At 29.2% G+C, this 27,290-nt stretch overlaps 1 protein-coding gene across 4 annotated transcripts in view; it reads right to left on the bottom strand.

The window, feature by feature from the left end:
- Positions 1-27,290, bottom strand: part of LOC111635677 (histone-lysine N-methyltransferase eggless-like) — a 143,126-nt gene that overhangs the window by 51,625 nt on the left and 64,211 nt on the right. The window lies entirely within an intron of this gene.

Below are 27,290 nucleotides of genomic sequence, written 5' to 3'. Positions count from 1 at the left end.
TTAAGTCCGATTCCAGTCCAGATATGATACATGATCGCCCTCCGGCTCCTCACTCCTTGACCTTTAACCGCCAAAATTTAATAGCATCAATCTCTCTAATAGGCTACCTGCAAATTTCAGAAATTTTCGACAAAACGCACAGGAATAATTAAGTAAACAAAATCGTTTCTCCCACACACATACATTCTAATATCCATACATACAAAAACAATTCCGAACTTTCTTCATTTTTCGACCTTTCAGGTTCCCGGTCCAAAAATGTAAAAATCTTGATGAGGGGATCAATTTTTGACCGATCTCCATACCTTTTCTGTTATATGTAACAACTAGGAAAATAATTAATCTCCATCACCAGATTATTCTTAAGAAATCAATTCGATTTCTGCTTAAACTGCATCGAAATTCGTCGAAAATTCTTCTAACTTTGAATTTTTTCATTTTAAATGATATCAGCCTTAAAGTGATTGACGAATTTATTTATTTTTCCTTATTGATAGCCTTCTCAACTGATAATCAAGAGTTTTTCAGACCTCACGCGAGGGCATGTTAAGTGTACAGTAATTAAGAAACAATGCAATTTGAAGTGATACTAGAAATTCACTCATTCATAATAAATAAAAATAAATACAGTGAAAACTGCTTAGTCGACCACCTGCGACGGGCACCTGTCAAAACAGGCAAAAATTTCTGGCATGGAATAGTTTATACATAGTGTCTTCGTATAAGTTACCTGTATTAAACGACCACTCGTGTAACGCGACCGCGGGCATCGATTTTTGGTCCGAAACAACATACAACAACTGTAATAAGCGACCACTTCCACGAATATATCTGGTCTAAACTATTGTTCAACAACGTTTCCCCTCTCCTAATATAATGAATTAGTCTAAACTCTCGTTCGAACTCACCTCGTCACTTCTCCTACCCTTAAAATTAGGTGCAGGAGTTAATGAATTAGTCTAGCAACAAAGGAAATTCATTTCAGTTTGTTCGAAATTGCCCGAAAAACAAAAGGAATGCAAAGTTAGAAGAAATGTCGTTAGAAGATCGTGTTAAAGTTATCACAACAGCAATTAGCGGCGAAGTTTAACTGTGAGAAAACGAAATTTATTTTACCCTAGACATACAGTATTTTCCTTGAGAGTATAAAATATTGTACACGATACAATTAATCGGATAATCTCATCGTTTGATAAAATTTATTTTTAATTAATTATTTATTTTGAAGCTCATATACAGTACATATGCGTTAAATAGTTTCTATATCAACCTACCTTATTTCCACGATATTTTTAGAAAAATAATATCCAAGTAATTTTCCAACGCAAAATATTCAAAAAACAATAAACGCATTAATGCAAAAATCAGTTTTACAGGCAATATTCCTTTCTCGATTCCGCAATGACAATCGCGGAATGTAATGAAATCGTATAACGAGAAAAAATAATAAAATAGTTTTATTATTAATTAATTAATAATTTTTCTTATTGTACTTAAGAAAATATTAAATATTAAAAAATACAGTATTTTTAAAGTTAAAATAAGATTAAACTAACGAACACCAAAAACAAAGTGATGTAGAGATACGACGCGCTTGTATATCGATGACGTAATACACGTAACTGAGGAGCGAACGAAAACAACCAAGTCGAATTAATTAAATCGGAAAAAAGAAAGTGTGCATTGTAATCCAGAAAATGCGACTATTGTATTAATCTTTAAAATATTGGTATTAAATCTGTCTTATAAAATCACGACTACTGTAAATCGAGTTATCCCATAAGAATAAAATGCAATACCAATATAGCCCTATCTTTGAAAAAATTCGCTTATTTTTGCTCACCTCGAGTTTTGCATAGTAGAAATGGCTAAAAAGTGCGCAAAATACGTACGGAAATACGGTATTACATCACCACCTGTATTGGATGACCACCTGACTAAAAGACTTTTTGAAGAAACCGTGAATGGTCGCCATAGATAGGTTTTACTGTATTCATAACTGTTTTTCGCTCCATTTTCATTAGCCTTTCTCTCAAAATATGTTTAAATTTGAAAATAAAAAATATATTCTACCTTGTTTTTAGTAACGTTATTCTGTGGTTAGTACAGCAAACACAGAATAATAATTTTAAAATGTTATTCCCGAATATTGAGCGTAGTTGACTATTTTCATGTCACGTGAATCGTTAGTTATTACACTGGTATATCTCATTGTATCTCTACCAAACAGCGCATCCAAACATAATACATGGAAAATACAAATGGTGTGACTATACAATAGTAACCTGCTACTTGCAATACAGAATTCTTTTTCTGCTATAGAGGTTGAATACAGATGAATAAGCTTAAAGAATAAGTCAATAAACTTTTTCCTTTATACAATAAGGGCAAAAATAAATAGCAAAAAGTAAAATGAATCAAAGCAGCGATTATCTGTAGGTGCATCACGTCCCTCTCCAGCTAGGATAGTCACCTTCGACAGTTAAGGTCAAATTCACAATGTTCGGAAAGGGAGAACGAACCAATGTGTAAATTACACCAAATTATTATCGTTATTTCTTAAGACAATATATATTATAATTACAATATATTACAATAATAAAAATATTAAGTCTGGTTGTAATCTCTGGTTATGCACGAGATGTCACCATATGACGTTAAAAATAAAATGCTTTTCTGTGAGAAAATCGTTTTTAAAAAATTCTTGGAAACGGAGGCAGATAGAACAAATAGATTTTTTCATTAGAATTCTATTTAATTCTATTAATGTACAGTCAAAATTTTGATAATGGAATTGGTTATTTTCCTATGATTTTTCTACGAATTTAAAAAGTCATTAAAAAAAATTAACGAATTCGATTTTCAAAATTCTGAACCGTATGCTAATAGGATTAAAAAGAATTCTAACAGGAAAAAATTTTGTTTCTATCTATTTCCTTTTTGAGATTATTGGAAAATGATTTTTCCATTAGAAAAAGTATGATATTTTTAACGCCATCTGCTAGTGATCATGTGCATAACCAAAGCGGTTACAATCAGCCTTAAATTTAAATTCTTGCGTAAAAAAAAAAAAAAATAATAATATGATGTATATTCAGTTTATAAATGAGCAACACTTTATCAAAAAACAACGTAATAAATTTTATACGTTGACTATTATCATGTCGCCATTTTACTGCCACAAAATGATTACGATCAGTAAATTCCAATAAATTAAATTAGTACAGTACTATATTTATATATTTCAAATTATTCTTAGAGTATAAAATAATGTTTATTTTATTTAATATAAATAAAAATATTGTTTAAGTATTATTATTTCATTTTGCAAATATTCTAAATATCCTTCAATGATACTACATTTATAATTCAAAAAATTAATTTTAACATAAATCATATACATGTCTAATTATATTTGCATGCATAGAACTAATATCAAAAATAAAAAATATGTAAAATCAATGTATACAATTAAATTTAAAACATTTTTGTTTGTTTTCTGCATTATTAATCAAGTTTTATGTTTTTAATGATAAATTTTTCTATTTTTTTTACTTAAAATTCAGCTTTATCACGATGGTTTAGTTTTTAAAAATCTAATGAACGGTTAGAAACCAAATTAAAATCAAAAAATTTAATCAAGTTTATTTATTTTTAACTGTTTACTGATAAAACTTGTTTATTTTTATCTCCAACTGATCCCATAAAAATTTAAAATAAAACACATAGGGGAGATCGGGGCAAGATCGGCATGTTAAGCTTTACTTAAATTTTGTGTAATAAATACTGCTGTAAACTGAAAAAAAAGCTTTGCATATTGTCTATTGGAATGTTACCTTACTATAGAACTGGTTAAAATCAGTTTGGAAATAAAAATAATTAAAATAATTACAACTTTACAAGAAGAGAGAAATTGACGAAGTTGCCCCGGGTATAGGGGCAAGATCGGCAACTTCTCTCTTTTTGTAAAGTTGTAATTATTTTAATTATTTTTATTAAAGTTGCCCCTGGTATAGGGGCAACAGTAATGGGGCAAGATAGGCACGTATATAAAATTATGTTATTAACAATGTATAAGTTGGAATTCACTATTAAAACAAAGAAATACAAATCCAACACCCATTTAATATTATTACAACGAAATGCAAGTTCAAAGACATATATACATGAATAACAAATGCAAACATGTTTTCATTTATCATCTGTTTGATTTTTATCCTTTGCTTCTAATGTGGCTTTATGTTGCCGATCTTACCCCGCTAGTCATGATTTCGAAACATTAAGTACAACCCTGAGAACAGAATGCCAAGCCACGATCTGGCCACGTGAATAAGTTGAAGTTACATCCTTCTAACAGGAAAAGTAACTTTCGTTATCATGGAATTATAACAAAACCTGCCAATTCAATATAAATGGAAAAAAAATATTATATGGAATTGAACGAAAATGAAAATTTGCTTGATAATTCAACTACGCTTGTTGGAGAACAATAAAAACACTACACTCAACAAGCCACTAATAAAACTCAACTGCCTAACCTATAACCAAAGTCTCCTTTTAATTTGTTTTTTTAAAAAAGCGCTTGACAAACTTGCCCCGCTTGCCGAAGTTGCCCCGATCTCCCCTACAGTAACTGCCTTCTGGTCTTGAATAATAATATAATGTATGAAATATTTTACTGTTACGCATAGAAATCTGCATGTTTAGATATCAGTGAAGAATAAAAATCCACTCTTATCGTATTATGGTTCAAACGAAAATAAATCTGTTTATTATACAGAATGAAAATAGAAGTAAAAAGTGAAAAACATCATCATTGCATAAGAATAAGATATGCAATCAGTAACTTGCTGACTATGTAAGAATAATATTTATGCTTTACCGTAAACAATAAAAGAAAAACGTTTATAAATAATTAATGTAGATATTAAACAGAATAATAATGTAGATATATCAGTTATTTCGTAATGTCGTTTTATATTTAAAAAAATATTGTAGAATCGACTTATTTAATCACGGATATTATTATCAGTCGTCTAATTCTATCAAAATTAACAGGTTCCAAAATCTATAAATTAAAATGGACATAATATTTTGATACTTGTTGATAATCTATAACCAAACTGTGTTCACTTACCTTCAGGAAAATAGACATTTCTGGTTGTATTAACGAACTACTGCAAAAAAAATTGGTTAAATTATAATTAATAAACCTTCAAGTTAGACGACTTTTAAAATTGTTTTAAATGCCCTTCAATGCCAGAGGTCAATAAAACCAGAATTTCCACTAACAGTCTTATTTATTTACCTCACTTAATATTGTAGGACGGTTGTTGTTATTTTGATTCAATGCCCATGTAATTACAACACGTAAACTTTACTACTGAGTAAGAAAATAAATCAAAATCTTAGAAAATAATATCTAAGATATTTCTATACAGTACTTAATTATAATAGAGTATATTGTGATTCAATTTAATTATTATTTGATNTCGCCAAGGAAATAAGGCATCTGTGGAGGATGGATAGGGTGCTTATTGTAGCCTACTTGTCGTTCTCTTCTCTACAGGTGTCATACCACAAACGCTACACAAAAGCCTGGGAACATCAAAATTGAATAGAAACACATACATCGCACTACAGAACGCCTCTATATTGAATACATGTCATATTGTTAGGAAATTCCTGAATACAGACACACACTGAAACGCTTATTTAATTTTTTTTCTTGTTTTGAAGTTACTATGCCTTGACTCTAGTCCGGCATAGTACACAGCCATCGGTGTCAACCTAGTGTAACTCACAAAACTCAACATAATAATAATAGATTTATGGCATTACGAAATTCTATGAATAGTATCATATCATACGTTTTTGAGGGGACTAACATTTTGGTGTGCCGTGTTGAGTCATGTCGAATCACAGGTGTGCCGCGAGTAGAAAAAGGTTGCGGAACACTGGTGTAGAGTATCACGCTTGTACAATAAAGGACTTCTGGAAAATTAAATACCTCATTCATTTTCTACAGACGCTTTATTTCGTAGGCGAATTCTGAGTAATTAATTTTCCAGTGTATGTATTTTATATGTTGTGAGTTTTTGGTACAGTTGTGTCAATAATGTGTGATTATTTTTTGTCAAAATATGGTGTCTGGTCTGTTGTGATGGATTATCGTTTGTGATTATAACACCACTGTCATAGATGTATGCGTTGTTATCTATGACCATCTGAAGTGTATTTGTAGTATGGTTGTCAGGTGTATAGTAGTTTGTTTTGCGTGAAAACTTACTGCATTGCGTTTGCCATTGGTTATGTCGAAGTAAGTATTCAGTTTGTGTTAAAAGCTTGCAACTCAAATGTACAACTTGTGTAGTTTCGTAGTTTCGTGTATAGTGTGACATTTCCTATATGTGTCATCTTTTAGTATTGTCTTTTAGGGTATGTTTTCTACAGTTTTTGTGTTTATGACCTGCTCTTTTATGGCAATCGTGAACCCTTCCATTTCTTCAAAGACGTCAGTGAGTTAGCCAACCGTTTGATACAGTTCTGTCAATGCAATTCTACTACGTTATACGAGTACTATATTTACACAATGAAATTTAACAGGTATTACAGCTATCTCGATTAAGTTACCCGGGAGAATAGAAGCCAAGACAGTGTTCGTAAGGAATTCAAGTTTGATTTAAATTAAAATCTAGTTCTTTCAGTTATTAATTCCAGCAGAGAGCGCAATCAAAATGATGTATCTGCTAAGATGGACTTGAGAATTCTGCAATTAGATGTTTTGCTATTTCAATTGTTAATATTAAACAATAATACGGCTGTCCTCAGCAATATACAATAATAAAACAAATCTTTACAGTTTTGCATTTTTAAAACATACTGTAATGCAAAATTTTGCTTATTCGATCGAAGTTCATCTAAATAAGTTTCCCCATACTTCTATTAATATATGAACTTTATCGAACGAATTTGACAAACCTTTTCTTATTTTCTATATACTCTATAGTAAAATATTATGTATAATCTAGCTGTTTCGGATTAAATGAAATAAAGTTATGAAATCGAAAAGACATTACATACACAAAATATATGAAATGATTTGTACAAAACAAATGACGTCATGTCATGTCACTAACCAACTTAAAACTTAACTTCATTACAGAAAAGGTGTTAAAATAACTGAGTTAGAAAAGTGATCAGGATTAGTTAACTCAGTTCTGTTCAAATGGAGAAATTTTATCTGATTCAAAGACTTGGTCGGAGTTAACATTCGTCGTCTAAATATAGTATTAAGATGCCTACTGTGAAGCTCCTCCCAAACCCCAGACTGCTTGATGATGTATGTATTTTGTGTACTGTGTTAGATCCAGGTTAATGTTGTATAGGTTTAATGGTGTACTGTTTTTGTCTGCAAGAGTTATAACTAATAAGAGTTATAATTATTGATATACTGTAACACGAATATTTGGGAGCTTACAAATTGCGTAAATGACTCAGCAGTAAGCAAATTGGCAGTAATAAAGCCGTTTGCATCATTTTAAATTGTAATTAGTACACTATCATGTACTAATGATGTAAGATAAGCGTTACAGTTGTAATGCATACGTATGTAAAATATGAATAAATAACATTTCCAAAACTGATTCTGGTTTGAGTATTAGCGGGTCTAATACACAAACCAGAATCAGTTTCGGAAATGTTATTTATCGTGTATTGTGTTTGAGTATTGGTATGTGAATGTTATCACATTCACATACCAGTACACAAACTAATACTAGTCGTTCGTGTTATTTTATTCTCGATGTTAAAAGCGGCGGCTATCAGCCTCAATATTACGACATACTAAAACCTTCTCGTTGTTTGAGGTTCTTTATTTTAGTTCATTGTTTATTAATTTAAGATAAGCGTTGATCATTAAACATTTGATGAAAAAAGTGAATCCAAGTGGACTCAATTTGATAATCAGCAGATATTGCAGAAAATAGATCTCAGACTGAAACTCAGCGCCCTCAAAAACCTGTAAATATATATATTGTTCTTATTTGTAATGCGCTATTAATTCTTTTATTCAAAATTTCGATGATTTGTTTGATGATGAGCCCGTTGCAAGTAAGCGGATTAAGTTTATTAAGCAAAAAAATGGTCATTCACCTCCGCTTGAATAAAAGAATTGTACCTGGAAAGTCTCATTCAATTTCTAAAACCGTATCTAAACAAGTTTACTTTTTACATAGATTATAGCGTGGAAAATACTGCCAATTACATTTAAAAAATTGAGAAATATCCAAGACTTTTAGCTCGGAAATAATTAATTTAGAGTAGGCGTACTAAACACAAGACTGATTACTGTTCAAAATATATTAAAATTACGAATTTTAAAATTCTTCCCGGAAATCATTATGTATTTTTTTTTCCACACGATGCCAAAATTTTTTTCATCTCAAGCCTTATTCCCGATATATTGATACATTCAATTAATGCATTTGAAAAAAAATGTTGCATTTTTTAATAACTTAAAATTTGCTTAAAATTATGCTAATCTATGCATTGTGCGACAAAGAAAACATAAATTATGCACGAGAAATTTGTCATTATCTATTCTTAGACTATAAATACATGATTCTGCAATAAAATTATACAAGATTCGAGTTTATCAAGCAATGTTTTCAAGGTTGTCGTACTATGTCTGTTATAACAACTTATCATTTATTGCAGTTCGGTAATACAATTATATCATTGCTATTCTGTGCTGTATTTGTAAGAAATATATCGTCAGACAATGGCAATAAAAAGTATTTTAAAAAGATCTATTATTTACTGTTTGTTTCAAAACCTGTTTTCCATTTAAAAGCATTGTTCCGTTTTCTTATTGCTTCTGATGATGTAACATTCTCGTATTCGTGTATACATTATTCTATACGTTAGTTTAAATTCAAATAGCATGTTATTTAGATAGAATGTTTTATATTTTGTTTCGTCATCACTATTTCGAAATAAGTTCTTTCGATAAACCGACAAACTTCTTGAGACGAACTATAGCCTACTTACTTTTAACGTGAACGTTACGATTCGCGAAAGTTGCAAAGCAGGTCGGCAAAGCTTACAATAGAACAGCAACCCTTTGCAATTTTAAATCCGATCGAGATCCCGGTTATCCGAAAGAGCTCTTGAAGGCAATCACAATGGTGGTAGAATTTTTTTCGGATATACACGTACATACAGTAAAGAGTTAGAGATTTCCTTAGTTTTTCCCCAAATTTTTAATTTTTTACTAAATACTGCTAGGCTATATAATACCACAACAACCAATTATACGAAATGGACAGAGAGTAAGGTATCAGGTCGAGTTCAACTAGAGATCAGAAATCGCTTACTTCTCGAGTTATCGACTTTTTAAAAAAAAAGCCTAAATGAGTAGTAGATTGTACAGTATAAGTTTTGTATAGACCTAACATACTGAATATTCGCTTAACCATGTATTTCTAGAAACTTATATAGGCTACAAGTTTGCGCTGCTTGACGGAGATAAGTTATATATTTGTATGTCTACTTTATACATAAAAAATTTAAAAAATTTAAGTAAAATATCTGTACCTATCAAAAGGAAGACTAATTTAGAGTGATCATTATACTAATAATATATTTTTATAATTTGAAGGAAGTGTAATTCTGCGTAAAAATTTCTCTATATATTGTAATTATTTATAAAGTTTTAAGAACAAAAGGCAACTTGTAATGTAAAAGCAATAATAGTTTCATAGTAACTTTTATTCGCATCGTATTGTGTGCTGCAATTGTTTATTCGTTTTTTTGATTTGTATGTCGATTGACTTCCGATTCTATTTCCGGTTTAATTGATTTAGAACGTTTCCATCGTGTCTGTTTTATTCCATTTATTTTCATCGAATTCTTAAACCTAAATTCTCGAGAACACGAAAGAAAACAAAATACTAAATTAACATCGACATTATTCACGAAATATTTCTGTTGGAATGAAAGATAGAAGTTAAACTTCTCTATGCTTTATATCCCATATTTATATTTATTTGCGCTGTTAATCATAAAGATTAAGATAAAAACGTTATCCTCTTGTCTTTTCGATTAAAAATTACTCAATATAGAGTTTAAAAAGCAAAAAATTATTTAAATTTCTCTGAAATATTATAGAAAATATACTTTGAGAACATCTTCCTTAAAACTTCTTTTATCCGTTTCTTATAATCTTTTTTTTTCTTTTTTATTGAATTTATTAAGACTGCATATCAATTTTTAAACTATTTTATGATCCCTTCGAGTTTAGCTGAGCTTCCACATTTTAAACAATTTCGTAAGCGTATGTGTCTCTTCTTTACATCGAAGTGTCTATATTTGTTCGACGTTTGTAAGAAGAACAGAGAATAGTTACATTATTTTCTTTTTTCTGTTTCGATATATGGATTTTTCTTTAAATTTAACTTCTAATGAACTTCAGTATGTAGTTTACAAATTGAACGTACGAATCACAGTATTATGCGAATTTCCATACTTTCATCAAGCACCAGAGTAATGTTATGTTATAACTTGTTTTTAAATACCGCAATTGTAGCATATAACTTATTTATATTTATTTATTTTTCGTTTTATTTACTAATATAAAACACCCTGCACAAAGCATCTTTTGAGGTTGCTACAAGTAATGGTTTTACGATACTTTGTTTAATTAATCTTGACTTTGGAAATGTTTTCCTCTTAAAGACTTTAGTTGATTTCTTCGAACTAAGTGATTAAACTTTATATGCTGTGATTCAATGTTCCCACTAAACTGCGCGGTTGCGCACTGCTCAAATTGTTGCCGCGCAGGCGAGCATCCACACCGATTTGAATTGTTTACTTATTTCTCACTCTGTCGCAACATGATTATTGCTACTTATATTTCAATTAAATACATTAAATCATTGACAAGAGATAACATTTTGTATAAAAGTATGTTTTAAAATGAATTTTAATCGATACTTTATAATTAATTATTTTAATTTTTATAGAAAAAATAAGATTTTATATATATATATATATATATATTTTCCTGAGCATATATATTTTATATAATTTTTCTGAGCATATATATATATATATGCTCAGAAAAATTTTTTGCTCAGAATCTGCTCAGCAAAAATTTTTTTTTGCTCAGAAAAGTATATGTTCCGCTCATCAACAAAAAAAATTAGAGGGAACATTGCTGTGATTATGCATTAATATGTTAATGATTCTTTACATTCTTGTGAATGTGCAAGAATACGTAAGAACAGGTATAGTAATTTTCCATTTCAAAACACCGTTTTAATATAGTTAAACTGTTATTAGTTTCTTTTGCAGTTCCTATTCACCCTGCATCATAGTAATTAATTTTGGATTCATGAGATAAATGTTTACAGACGTAAAATCCTCTAAATATTTCACCATGTTTCGTTTATTGCATTACTGATGGCATTCGAAAAATGTCATAAGTAATCTAATGTCTTCTGCGTCCTGAAATGTCATCATGCCAAATTTGTTGCATTTGGACTGCTAGATATCTGTCTAGACATTGTTGAATAGTGGTAAGTCTTACGATAGGTTTAGGATCTTAGTCGGACATCTCAGAGATCGAAAGAGTTCCGGACCACTTACTTTTTGAGGTCTCCAGTATATTCGAAACAAAACAGCATTAAAAAATCTAACAACGAGTTGCGTAACTTTCCCGGCAACAAAGTTAAAATTATGTGTAGCATCATCTATTATGATATTTTATTTTAAAACTTTTTATATTATTAATTATTATAAAATGACAAAATACTTAATTTTGAGGATTGGGACGATTTATAAAAATTGTAAATTGCTAATAACGACTAAAATCTTCATTAAGTCCGATTCCAGTCCAGATATGATACATGATCGCCCTCCGGCTCCTCACTCCTTGACCTTTAACCGCCAAAATTTAATAGCATCAATCTCTCTAATAGGCTACCTGCAAATTTCAGAAATTTTCGACAAAACGCACAGGAATAATTAAGTAAACAAAATCGTTTCTCCCACACACATACATTCTAATATCCATACATACAAAAACAATTCCGAACTTTCTTCATTTTTCGACCTTTCAGGTTCCCGGTCCAAAAATGTAAAAATCTTGATGAGGGGATCAATTTTTGACCGATCTCCATACCTTTTCTGTTATATGTAACAACTAGGAAAATAATTAATCTCCATCACCAGATTATTCTTAAGAAATCAATTCGATTTCTGCTTAAACTGCATCGAAATTCGTCGAAAATTCTTCTAACTTTGAATTTTTTCATTTTAAATGATATCAGCCTTAAAGTGATTGACGAATTTATTTATTTTTCCTTATTGATAGCCTTCTCAACTGATAATCAAGAGTTTTTCAGACCTCACGCGAGGGCATGTTAAGTGTACAGTAATTAAGAAACAATGCAATTTGAAGTGATACTAGAAATTCACTCATTCATAATAAATAAAAATAAATACAGTGAAAACTGCTTAGTCGACCACCTGCGACGGGCACCTGTCAAAACGGGCAAAAATTTCTGGCATGGAATAGTTTATACATAGTGTCTTCGTATAAGTTACCTGTATTAAACGACCACTCGTGTAACGCGACCGCGGGCATCGATTTTTGGTCCGAAACAACATACAACAACTGTAATAAGCGACCACTTCCACGAATATATCTGGTCTAAACTATTGTTCAACAACGTTTCCCCTCTCCTAATATAATGAATTAGTCTAAACTCTCGTTCGAACTCACCTCGTCACTTCTCCTACCCTTAAAATTAGGTGCAGGAGTTAATGAATTAGTCTAGCAACAAAGGAAATTCATTTCAGTTTGTTCGAAATTGCCCGAAAAACAAAAGGAATGCAAAGTTAGAAGAAATGTCGTTAGAAGATCGTGTTAAAGTTATCACAACAGCAATTAGCGGCGAAGTTTAACTGTGAGAAAACGAAATTTATTTTACCCTAGACATACAGTATTTTCCTTGAGAGTATAAAATATTGTACACGATACAATTAATCGGATAATCTCATCGTTTGATAAAATTTATTTTTAATTAATTATTTATTTTGAAGCTCATATACAGTACATATGCGTTAAATAGTTTCTATATCAACCTACCTTATTTCCACGATATTTTTAGAAAAATAATATCCAAGTAATTTTCCAACGCAAAATATTCAAAAAACAATAAACGCATTAATGCAAAAATCAGTTTTACAGGCAATATTCCTTTCTCGATTCCGCAATGACAATCGCGGAATGTAATGAAATCGTATAACGAGAAAAAATAATAAAATAGTTTTATTATTAATTAATTAATAATTTTTCTTATTGTACTTAAGAAAATATTAAATATTAAAAAATACAGTATTTTTAAAGTTAAAATAAGATTAAACTAACGAACACCAAAAACAAAGTGATGTAGAGATACGACGCGCTTGTATATCGATGACGTAATACACGTAACTGAGGAGCGAACGAAAACAACCAAGTCGAATTAATTAAATCGGAAAAAAGAAAGTGTGCATTGTAATCCAGAAAATGCGACTATTGTATTAATCTTTAAAATATTGGTATTAAATCTGTCTTATAAAATCACGACTACTGTAAATCGAGTTATCCGATAAGAATAAAATGCAATACCAATATAGCCCTATCTTTGAAAAAATTCGCTTATTTTTGCTCACCTCGAGTTTTGCATAGTAGAAATGGCTAAAAAGTGCGCAAAATACGTACGGAAATACGGTATTACATCACCACCTGTATTGGATGACCACCTGACTAAAAGACTTTTTGAAGAAACCGTGAATGGTCGCCATAGATAGGTTTTACTGTATTCATAACTGTTTTTCGCTCCATTTTCATTAGCCTTTCTCTCAAAATATGTTTAAATTTGAAAATAAAAAATATATTCTACCTTGTTTTTAGTAACGTTATTCTGTGGTTAGTACAGCAAACACAGAATAATAATTTTAAAATGTTATTCCCGAATATTGAGCGTAGTTGACTATTTTCATGTCACGTGAATCGTTAGTTATTACACTGGTATATCTCATTGTATCTCTACCAAACAGCGCATCCAAACATAATACATGGAAAATACAAATGGTGTGACTATACAATAGTAACCTGCTACTTGCAATACAGAATTCTTTTTCTGCTATAGAGGTTGAATACAGATGAATAAGCTTAAAGAATAAGTCAATAAACTTTTTCCTTTATACAATAAGGGCAAAAATAAATAGCAAAAAGTAAAATGAATCAAAGCAGCGATTATCTGTAGGTGCATCACGTCCCTCTCCAGCTAGGATAGTCACCTTCGACAGTTAAGGTCAAATTCACAATGTTCGGAAAGGGAGAACGAACCAATGTGTAAATTACACCAAATTATTATCGTTATTTCTTAAGACAATATATATTATAATTACAATATATTACAATAATAAAAATATTAAGTCTGGTTGTAATCTCTGGTTATGCACGAGATGTCACCATATGACGTTAAAAATAAAATGCTTTTCTGTGAGAAAATCGTTTTTAAAAAATTCTTGGAAACGGAGGCAGATAGAACAAATAGATTTTTTCATTAGAATTCTATTTAATTCTATTAATGTACAGTCAAAATTTTGATAATGGAATTGGTTATTTTCCTATGATTTTTCTACGAATTTAAAAAGTCATTAAAAAAAATTAACGAATTCGATTTTCAAAATTCTGAACCGTATGCTAATAGGATTAAAAAGAATTCTAACAGGAAAAAATTTTGTTTCTATCTATTTCCTTTTTGAGATTATTGGAAAATGATTTTTCCATTAGAAAAAGTATGATATTTTTAACGCCATCTGCTAGTGATCATGTGCATAACCAAAGCGGTTACAATCAGCCTTAAATTTAAATTCTTGCGTAAAAAAAAAAAAAAATAATAATATGATGTATATTCAGTTTATAAATGAGCAACACTTTATCAAAAAACAACGTAATAAATTTTATACGTTGACTATTATCATGTCGCCATTTTACTGCCACAAAATGATTACGATCAGTAAATTCCAATAAATTAAATTAGTACAGTACTATATTTATATATTTCAAATTATTCTTAGAGTATAAAATAATGTTTATTTTATTTAATATAAATAAAAATATTGTTTAAGTATTATTATTTCATTTTGCAAATATTCTAAATATCCTTCAATGATACTACATTTATAATTCAAAAAATTAATTTTAACATAAATCATATACATGTCTAATTATATTTGCATGCATAGAACTAATATCAAAAATAAAAAATATGTAAAATCAATGTATACAATTAAATTTAAAACATTTTTGTTTGTTTTCTGCATTATTAATCAAGTTTTATGTTTTTAATGATAAATTTTTCTATTTTTTTTACTTAAAATTCAGCTTTATCACGATGGTTTAGTTTTTAAAAATCTAATGAACGGTTAGAAACCAAATTAAAATCAAAAAATTTAATCAAGTTTATTTATTTTTAACTGTTTACTGATAAAACTTGTTTATTTTTATCTCCAACTGATCCCATAAAAATTTAAAATAAAACACATAGGGGAGATCGGGGCAAGATCGGCATGTTAAGCTTTACTTAAATTTTGTGTAATAAATACTGCTGTAAACTGAAAAAAAAGCTTTGCATATTGTCTATTGGAATGTTACCTTACTATAGAACTGGTTAAAATCAGTTTGGAAATAAAAATAATTAAAATAATTACAACTTTACAAGAAGAGAGAAATTGACGAAGTTGCCCCGGGTATAGGGGCAAGATCGGCAACTTCTCTCTTTTTGTAAAGTTGTAATTATTTTAATTATTTTTATTAAAGTTGCCCCTGGTATAGGGGCAACAGTAATGGGGCAAGATAGGCACGTATATAAAATTATGTTATTAACAATGTATAAGTTGGAATTCACTATTAAAACAAAGAAATACAAATCCAACACCCATTTAATATTATTACAACGAAATGCAAGTTCAAAGACATATATACATGAATAACAAATGCAAACATGTTTTCATTTATCATCTGTTTGATTTTTATCCTTTGCTTCTAATGTGGCTTTATGTTGCCGATCTTACCCCGCTAGTCATGATTTCGAAACATTAAGTACAACCCTGAGAACAGAATGCCAAGCCACGATCTGGCCACGTGAATAAGTTGAAGTTACATCCTTCTAACAGGAAAAGTAACTTTCGTTATCATGGAATTATAACAAAACCTGCCAATTCAATATAAATGGAAAAAAAATATTATATGGAATTCAACGAAAATGGAAATTTGCTTGATAATTCAACTACGCTTGTTGGAGAACAATAAAAACACTACACTCAACAAGCCACTAATAAAACTCAACTGCCTAACCTATAACCAAAGTCTCCTTTTAATTTGTTTTTTTAAAAAAGCGCTTGACAAACTTGCCCCGCTTGCCGAAGTTGCCCCGATCTCCCCTACAGTAACTGCCTTCTGGTCTTGAATAATAATATAATGTATGAAATATTTTACTGTTACGCATAGAAATCTGCATGTTTAGATATCAGTGAAGAATAAAAATCCACTCTTATCGTATTATGGTTCAAACGAAAATAAATCTGTTTATTATACAGAATGAAAATAGAAGTAAAAAGTGAAAAACATCATGATTGCATAAGAATAAGATATGCAATCAGTAACTTGCTGACTATGTAAGAATAATATTTATGCTTTACCATAAACAATAAAAGAAAAACGTTTATAAATAATTAATGTAGATATTAAACAGAATAATAATGTAGATATATCAGTTATTTCGTAATGTCGTTTTATATTTAAAAAAATATTGTAGAATCGACTTATTTAATCACGGATATTATTATCAGTCGTCTAATTCTATCAAAATTAACAGGTTCCAAAATCTATAAATTAAAATGGACATAATATTTTGATACTTGTTGATAATCTATAACCAAACTGTGTTCACTTACCTTCAGGAAAATAGACATTTCTGGTTGTATTAACGAACTACTGCAAAAAAAATTGGTTAAATTATAATTAATAAACCTTCAAGTTAGACGACTTTTAAAATTGTTTTAAATGCCCTTCAATGCCAGAGGTCAATAAAACCAGAATTTCCACTAACAGTCTTATTTATTTACCTCACTTAATATTGTAGGACGGTTGTTGTTATTTTGATTCAATGCCCATGTAATTACAACACGTAAACTTTACTACTGAGTAAGAAAATAAATCAAAATCTTAGAAAATAATATCTAAGATATTTCTATACAGTACTTAATTATAATAGAGTATATTGTGATTCAATTTAATTATTATTTGATGGAATTGAATAAGTTTATATGTTTATCGTTTTATTTATTTATTTATTTATTTTTGCAATTACAGTCAAACCTCTGAAAAACGACCACTCGTGGGAACACAAAAAATGGCCGTTCTTTGGAAGTTACTTTGTATGCGTTTTTGTTCAACGTTCCTGAAAAAACAGCCACTGTTCAGAGGTGGCAGTTATTGAACGTTCGATTGTATTTAAAACTGTCACGACCAACTTTTATGTATTAAATTTAAGTTGTTATTAATTATCAAATTTAAAAATAAAATTACTTTTTTACACCTAGAAAATATAGAGCAGTAATATAATTGCAAACATTTTCCCCATTTAGACAACAATTCTATGTTAAACAAACATAGCAACAATATGGCTCCCTCTATGGGAATAAATATCTGTGAAAATACAGTAATATTAAATAACAGAATAATTTCAAGAATGTTTAATATAATAAATACATTTTCATAAATTGCGTACTTAAACAAATGACAGAAAATAATACGTTCGTAGAGAGGGAATGTTCTTAGGAGGAAATAATTAATCTTCAGATGAAAATATGTAAAAACGTCTTGCGTTACACTAAAAGCATTTTCTATTAATTTAAAGGTTTTTCATCCATTAAAAGACTTTTTTCGTTATTCAAGTGAACTTTATTCTAATTGAAACAAAAATAATTGTTAGTGCTATTTCTACGTATCCAAGGTCTTTTATAAATTGATATTTAAGTTTGTTATTATTCCGCTTATTTTATAATAAAAACTAAAAATGTTTTCTTAGATAACGTCTCCATATTCACATAGAATTAGAAATAGCATGTTCTTTGATATTATTTTTCAAAGAACATTTCTATTCTCTAAAAATATGCAAACGTTGTCTAAGGAAATGTCATACTTGAAAAAATAACACCTACAGAGTAATCAGAAAAAAAATCTAATATTTTACAGTCAACCCTCTAAACAACGGCCACTGACATAAATAAAAATATATGACCGTTGTTTAAAGGTTATTTTGTATGCATTCCAAAAAGAAACGTTCCTGAAAAAATACCCGTCGTTTAGAGATGTTCGTTATTGAAGGTTCGATTGTATTTTAAAAAAGAATACTCTAAATACGCTTCCCTTATCAACGATAAAATCAAAAAGCAAAATTTTTAACAAAATTCTTTGAAAACATAAAATATAATAAAAGAGGAAAACTGGTGTCTGTTGTATGATACTCAATACAGTTGGTACTTGCATTCGTAAAATTCTAAGTGCTGTATCATAAATAATAGTTAATAACATAAAATATAGCCACTTGCATAGATTTTACGACAGCAATAAATTTATTATAGTAATTCCTTCATAAACCAATTTTAAAACGTCTAGAACAGAACTGGTGAATCTGTGGAGTCAGGTCATATGCTACTTTTATAAAGCTGCACTAAAAAAGCGACAAAATCTAAAATGCTATAAGTTTCATTGTGCTCTCACAAATTTTATGCAAATAAACTTTTTTGTAATACTGTAAATGTATATATTTTGTGTGTAAATATGCCGATTATAGATACTTGTACTGTACAAGTTACAATATAACACGCGACATTCCAATTCTCGCCTCTGACCTAGAGAAAATATTAAGTATTTAAATACAAAAAATAAATGTCAGGAAAATAAATAATTAAAAATAATGAGAATTAGCAAGTTTGAATTTTATTAAAAAAATAGCATATTCAATAACTTACAGATAAATTGTAATTATAAGTACTTTATATCAATAAATTTGAAAAATGATAAAGTTTAGCAATTTAAATTACAAAAAATCATTAACAACAAAGGATTTATAATTAGATTTGGGAATTTTGTGTACGTACACGTCCTTGGTTTCTTGTACAGTAGACAGATACTTAAAGCATATCCTGTATAACCTTGAAAACCGAAACAACAGATTTATTTACTGTACAACCTTGGTTTCCAATGTTTTTTTTTCTTTTTTTGTGGTTTTAAGCCCTTTACCGCTCAAAAAGAGCACAAAAAAGCCCCTATTTCCAATATATTACATTGCATTACGTTTAATTGTCAAGACTGTCTTGTTTATAAAATCGTACTGCCCGATGTTCTTACAAGCATAGAGGTATGAAGGAGTACATGTCGAGAGTTAATATTTGGCACAGAGTATTAGGTGCCCAAATCATTTGCGTATAAAAATCGACTCGTAGGTAGTCAGGGGACCGTGAATCGAGTCAAAATAAAATACAAAATGGCGACCCTCTTCTACAAACAGGCAAAACAGCCACCTCACCCCACCGAAGTCAGGTAGGGGAGAATACCACCCGCAGTCATTCTAAGAAGTGAACGCTGACCTTAGAACTGAACACGTAGTTTCTTCTACGTTAAATAAAATTTGTAATCTAATTTTGTAAATTTGGGAGTGCTTCAAATATGATGTTAAAACAGTTTTATGTCGTTACAAGTGGGGTTTTTTTAATATTATCTAGTATAGTAAAATCGTACGACCGATAAAAATTTGATGTTATATTAGGATTGTCGTTACATTCGATGACATTATAATCGGGTTAAACTGTATATTGTTTGTGCAAACTAAAAAAAATATTTTCGGACGATACAATAGCCACGATTATTTTTTTTCAAAAACGAGAACTTTTCTTCACGCATCGACAAAAATTCAACCCGGGCCGACACGCAACGAAGAGAAATTTTGAAATTAGATAGGTTAATTTCATCGAAGATTCATCGTGGACGATCTCGTGGTCGTGGCCGGCGAAGTTTGAACGATCGCGCCCAAAAGCAGCGATATCAAAGAAGATAGGAGAATAAGAACGAGACCTGCCTTGAGCATCAAAGTGATTCCGTTTCCGAGACATAGTCTTGTCCAAATACGACTTTGATGTTTTACTTGTTTTATATCAATCGTAGAATGCATTATGTTAGAAAATAAAACAGAAATTTAAATGCAGTCAAACATTTTAACAACGTCTATTGACGGGTACACAAAAAAAAATGGCCGGTGTTTTGAAAGTTATTTCGTTTGCATTTCAAAATGAAACGTTCCTGAAAAAGGGCCGCAATTTAGAGGTGATCGTTGTTAGAGGTTCGACTGTATAATTTAAGCTCAAAGTAATAATAATAAATATTCAGTCTTAATCCTGGTTGTTTTAAAATTCTAATTTAAAATTTCGAATTCAAAAATTTCAAATTTGTTAAAGCATCAAAATAATGATTAAGACACAAATAACGTTGTAATGTAACCTCAATATAATATGCAAAACACATCGTTAATATAATATCGACAAAGTAATTAACAATGCCTTAAATTATTCATTATAACAAAATTCTATATAATATAGCATAAATCACATAATATTAAAATAGCACATTAATATAATGTATAAAGCGAGTTTTACTATGAATATAATTCTTAATGAGTTTTGCATAATTTTTGTTTATATAATAATTTTAATCAATCAATCTTGGTAAATTATATATCGAATTATATCATTTTTATTTGCTATAAAAATTGAAGAATATAAACGTTTATACAGTATCATAAATTTATAAATAGAAATCTCATTTACTGTATTTACAGTATGCATTCCGTATTTGAATTCTAGAACTGAATTTAATTATGCAAGAAAATCATTTTGCTTACAAAGTAACTACAGTACTTAGAAAAATTTATTAATTAGAAAACACTGAACTTTCTAATTTTAATTTTGAATTTAACACTCTAATTTAAATATTGCACTGTCTAAATTTCTAAGCATTTATCCCAATAAAGTTTTCTTCTTTTTTTAGAAAACTTCGTGAAGTTTGAAAAAAATCATTTTCTTGAACAAATACTTTCTTAATTGTCTTCTTCTGAATCAGGAAACTAAACAACTATCATTTTAAAATTTAATTTTTTTATTTGTTTTACTTTATTAAAATTTTATGTAAAACAGAAAAAATATTGCCAATAGCGGAATCCCTATTAGGTCCAGGCCTAGTGAGCATAATGGGATATTTGCTACTGGCAATATTGGCAATAGGAGTAAGAGTTTAGGGGGCGCAAAAATTCAAGAAAATAACAACAATAATAAAATAACGAAAAAATAATTTTATGTTGAAACAACTCATAAAAGAATTAGTGAAAATTATAAACTTAGGTAGAACCAAATAAGATATATCAATTAAGTAATATTAATAACTTAAATTAATATATTTTGCATACATGGAGCGATAGTACTAATGGCGGATTTTCAACAGCAGTGCCCTTTGCCCTTTCGATATCTAAAAATCAGTAAAAATACAATTATTGAAGAATTAAAATTATAAAATAGAATCAATCGGTACAAAAATGGCATTATTAGTCTGGGGCTGCATGTATAATTCCAAATCCGCCAGTGAACATTGCACCTTTCATAAACCACCATGTTCATTTTGTATTAATTAATTAAAAGATAATAGTACATATGTGTTTTGATACTGAACCGTTTCACCTATTCATTAATTTCAATAAATTTCGTACTGTCTCGAAAACAGATTTATAGTTTTTATCCCCCGCTTTTCGATCTGTTCACACTCCTAAGTGACGCAGAGCGAAGTCGCACCGCAAACGAAACCCACGAAAACAACACTAATGAATTAATCAAATCATTGAATTATTCATCATTTGATACCTTGTAAAATATTATAAAATAATTTATACGATAAAATAAGATCAAATGTAAAAAATTATATTTATGATTATTGATTTCATTTCACATAACTGACAACAGAAATAAATGAGGAGCAAAAAACCAAACATTCTTCTAACAATGTATCATAAATATGGCGTAAATGAAATGATTTTTGTAAATTATTGATCGTAGAACATCGTTCATAGAGATTTTAATCTAAATTCCAGTCAAATATTTTTATTTTCTCTTTATTATTGGTTTCTCTTTTAATATTTTCTTTTTATTATTATTTATGTTAATAATTTTCAGAAAATATTATATACTGTTAAAACACCATTACATAACTCTTCTCCTTTCTCAAAAAAATAATTTTTAATGGAAAATTTTAATTCACGATAAATGGCATTTTTTAATATTTAATCCTTCTGCTTAAAATTATTAATCCAAATTATTGTAATTCTTTCCCTCTTATGAAAATTTTAGCTTTTAATTAATATAATTTGCAACTTTAGAAATTTATTCGTGATTTTGAGTCATTGCATTTTTTATTAGCTAGAAGTCACAAAAAGTTGTCCTAATAAAAGAATTTAATGAAATTTGTTTAGTATAATAAAACAACTACAGCATGCATAGAAATTTATACTACAAAAGAAATTAAATTTAACCATAAAAATACATGAGTACTTTGCTAATTAAAGCGATAAACTCTGGCAGATCATCCATGTGTCGCATTGCCGTATACGAATAACACCAGACTAAACTATAAAGCTATTATTTTTAATTATTTCCAGATAAAGTTATGCATCATCTCAATTCAGAAGAAAAAATAAAATTTGGCGCTTGTTTAAAATATGCAGTTCGAGTTACTGGTTCATAATATTGCAATTTTAACAATATTAATCAAAAATGTTAATTGGTTAACGATACATTAATATCTATAATTTATATACAAATTAGCTTTCTAGCATTATCGTAACTATAACCGATGTTAGGAGACCTGTATTAGAAAGTTCAAACCTACATTTACCCCTGTAACACTGCAGATGTAACCAGAAGCGCCGTAAATGAAAAGTAAACTCTTAACGTATATAGTACATTTTTTACATTAAAATTAATACAGGAAAAAATTTGGATGTTTCTTCATTTGTTTATTTGCAGAGTAAAGGACCCTTTGAGCTCCTATCTGGTTACATTACTGTTTTGTACTGTACATTATACAGTATTTATTTTTAAAGGTATTTTTTTAAAANAAAATTGTGTGTAGCATCATCTATTATGATATTTTATTTTAAAACTTTTTATATTATTAATTATTATAAAATGACAAAATACTTAATTTTGAGGATTGGGACGATTTATAAAAATTGTAAATTGCTAATAACGACTAAAATCTTCATTAAGTCCGATTCCAGTCCAGATATGATACATGATCGCCCTCCGGCTCCTCACTCCTTGACCTTTAACCGCCAAAATTTAATAGCATCAATCTCTCTAATAGGCTACCTGCAAATTTCAGAAATTTTCGACAAAACGCACAGGAATAATTAAGTAAACAAAATCGTTTCTCCCACACACATACATTCTAATATCCATACATACAAAAACAATTCCGAACTTTCTTCATTTTTCGACCTTTCAGGTTCCCGGTCCAAAAATGTAAAAATCTTGATGAGGGGATCAATTTTTGACCGATCTCCATACCTTTTCTGTTATATGTAACAACTAGGAAAATAATTAATCTCCATCACCAGATTATTCTTAAGAAATCAATTCGATTTCTGCTTAAACTGCATCGAAATTCGTCGAAAATTCTTCTAACTTTGAATTTTTTCATTTTAAATGATATCAGCCTTAAAGTGATTGACGAATTTATTTATTTTTCCTTATTGATAGCCTTCTCAACTGATAATCAAGAGTTTTTCAGACCTCACGCGAGGGCATGTTAAGTGTACAGTAATTAAGAAACAATGCAATTTGAAGTGATACTAGAAATTCACTCATTCATAATAAATAAAAATAAATACAGTGAAAACTGCTTAGTCGACCACCTGCGACGGGCACCTGTCAAAACGGGCAAAAATTTCTGGCATGGAATAGTTTATACATAGTGTCTTCGTATAAGTTACCTGTATTAAACGACCACTCGTGTAACGCGACCGCGGGCATCGATTTTTGGTCCGAAACAACATACAACAACTGTAATAAGCGACCACTTCCACGAATATATCTGGTCTAAACTATTGTTCAACAACGTTTCCCCTCTCCTAATATAATGAATTAGTCTAAACTCTCGTTCGAACTCACCTCGTCACTTCTCCTACCCTTAAAATTAGGTGCAGGAGTTAATGAATTAGTCTAGCAACAAAGGAAATTCATTTCAGTTTGTTCGAAATTGCCCGAAAAACAAAAGGAATGCAAAGTTAGAAGAAATGTCGTTAGAAGATCGTGTTAAAGTTATCACAACAGCAATTAGCGGCGAAGTTTAACTGTGAGAAAACGAAATTTATTTTACCCTAGACATACAGTATTTTCCTTGAGAGTATAAAATATTGTACACGATACAATTAATCGGATAATCTCATCGTTTGATAAAATTTATTTTTAATTAATTATTTATTTTGAAGCTCATATACAGTACATATGCGTTAAATAGTTTCTATATCAACCTACCTTATTTCCACGATATTTTTAGAAAAATAATATCCAAGTAATTTTCCAACGCAAAATATTCAAAAAACAATAAACGCATTAATGCAAAAATCAGTTTTACAGGCAATATTCCTTTCTCGATTCCGCAATGACAATCGCGGAATGTAATGAAATCGTATAACGAGAAAAAATAATAAAATAGTTTTATTATTAATTAATTAATAATTTTTCTTATTGTACTTAAGAAAATATTAAATATTAAAAAATACAGTATTTTTAAAGTTAAAATAAGATTAAACTAACGAACACCAAAAACAAAGTGATGTAGAGATACGACGCGCTTGTATATCGATGACGTAATACACGTAACTGAGGAGCGAACGAAAACAACCAAGTCGAATTAATTAAATCGGAAAAAAGAAAGTGTGCATTGTAATCCAGAAAATGCGACTATTGTATTAATCTTTAAAATATTGGTATTAAATCTGTCTTATAAAATCACGACTACTGTAAATCGAGTTATCCCATAAGAATAAAATGCAATACCAATATAGCCCTATCTTTGAAAAAATTCGCTTATTTTTGCTCACCTCGAGTTTTGCATAGTAGAAATGGCTAAAAAGTGCGCAAAATACGTACGGAAATACGGTATTACATCACCACCTGTATTGGATGACCACCTGACTAAAAGACTTTTTGAAGAAACCGTGAATGGTCGCCATAGATAGGTTTTACTGTATTCATAACTGTTTTTCGCTCCATTTTCATTAGCCTTTCTCTCAAAATATGTTTAAATTTGAAAATAAAAAATATATTCTACCTTGTTTTTAGTAACGTTATTCTGTGGTTAGTACAGCAAACACAGAATAATAATTTTAAAATGTTATTCCCGAATATTGAGCGTAGTTGACTATTTTCATGTCACGTGAATCGTTAGTTATTACACTGGTATATCTCATTGTATCTCTACCAAACAGCGCATCCAAACATAATACATGGAAAATACAAATGGTGTGACTATACAATAGTAACCTGCTACTTGCAATACAGAATTCTTTTTCTGCTATAGAGGTTGAATACAGATGAATAAGCTTAAAGAATAAGTCAATAAACTTTTTCCTTTATACAATAAGGGCAAAAATAAATAGCAAAAAGTAAAATGAATCAAAGCAGCGATTATCTGTAGGTGCATCACGTCCCTCTCCAGCTAGGATAGTCACCTTCGACAGTTAAGGTCAAATTCACAATGTTCGGAAAGGGAGAACGAACCAATGTGTAAATTACACCAAATTATTATCGTTATTTCTTAAGACAATATATATTATAATTACAATATATTACAATAATAAAAATATTAAGTCTGGTTGTAATCTCTGGTTATGCACGAGATGTCACCATATGACGTTAAAAATAAAATGCTTTTCTGTGAGAAAATCGTTTTTAAAAAATTCTTGGAAACGGAGGCAGATAGAACAAATAGATTTTTTCATTAGAATTCTATTTAATTCTATTAATGTACAGTCAAAATTTTGATAATGGAATTGGTTATTTTCCTATGATTTTTCTACGAATTTAAAAAGTCATTAAAAAAAATTAACGAATTCGATTTTCAAAATTCTGAACCGTATGCTAATAGGATTAAAAAGAATTCTAACAGGAAAAAATTTTGTTTCTATTTCCTTTTTGAGATTATTGGAAAATGATTTTTCCATTAGAAAAAGTATGATATTTTTAACGCCATCTGCTAGTGATCATGTGCATAACCAAAGCGGTTACAATCAGCCTTAAATTTAAAAAAAAATAATAATATGATGTATATTCAGTTTATAAATGAGCAACACTTTATCAAAAAACAACGTAATAAATTTTATACGTTGACTATTATCATGTCGCCATTTTACTGCCACAAAATGATTACGATCAGTAAATTCCAATAAATTAAATTAGTACAGTACTACATTTATATATTTCAAATTATTCTTAAAGTATAAAATAATGTTTATTTTATTTAATATAAATAAAAATATTGTTTAAGTATTATTATTTCATTTTGCAAATATTCTAAATATCCTTCAATGATACTACATTTATAATTCAAAAAATTAATTTTAACATAAATCATATACATGTCTAATTATATTTGCATGCATAGAACTAATATCAAAAATAAAAAATATGTAAAATCAATGTATACAATTAAATTTAAAACATTTTTGTTTGTTTTCTGCATTATTAATCAAGTTTTATGTTTTTAATGATAAATTTTTCTATTTTTTTTACTTAAAATTCAGCTTTATCACGATGGTTTAGTTTTTAAAAATCTAATGAACGGTTAGAAACCAAATTAAAATCAAAAAATTTAATCAAGTTTATTTATTTTTAACTGTTTACTGATAAAACTTGTTTATTTTTATCTCCAACTGATCCCATAACAATTTAAAATAAAACACATAGGGGAGATCGGGGCAAGATCGGCATGTTAAGCTTTACTTAAATTTTGTGTAATAAATACTGCTGTAAACTGAAAAAAAAGCTTTGCATATTGTCTATTGGAATGTTACCTTACTATAGAACTGGTTAAAATCAGTTTGGAAATAAAAATAATTAAA

The sequence above is a fragment of the Centruroides sculpturatus genome, unplaced genomic scaffold (genome assembly GCF_000671375.1).
Source record: "Centruroides sculpturatus isolate CEXI.00-Female unplaced genomic scaffold, Cexi_2.0 scaffold875, whole genome shotgun sequence".
In the NCBI taxonomy this organism is placed as follows: domain Eukaryota; kingdom Metazoa; phylum Arthropoda; class Arachnida; order Scorpiones; family Buthidae; genus Centruroides; species Centruroides sculpturatus.
Note: the sequence above shows the minus strand (reverse complement) of the source record. Positions and strands in the feature narration are given on the sequence as shown.